The sequence below is a fragment of the Acanthisitta chloris genome, unplaced genomic scaffold, assembly GCF_000695815.1.
Source record: "Acanthisitta chloris isolate BGI_N310 unplaced genomic scaffold, ASM69581v1 scaffold21331, whole genome shotgun sequence".
Classification (NCBI taxonomy): domain Eukaryota; kingdom Metazoa; phylum Chordata; class Aves; order Passeriformes; family Acanthisittidae; genus Acanthisitta; species Acanthisitta chloris.
Window position 1 is genome coordinate 7,537 of NW_008657933.1, and position 210 is coordinate 7,746.

Consider the following 210-nt stretch of genomic DNA (forward strand, 5'->3'; position numbering starts at 1 on the left):
ATACCATCAGCACCGCAGGGCAGTGAGCTGGAAGGGCCAGGAGCAGGAGCTGATGTGTGAGAAATGGCTGTGCCCGCATCCCGAAAGCCATCAGATGCTTCACCCTGGCACAGGGGCTCTGCAGGGCCAGCCGGACCCCAGGCGCCAAACTGGCCGCCACAGAGCCGCTGGCCATGGGCCAGGGCAGAGCCTGATGGCGGGAGAGGAACA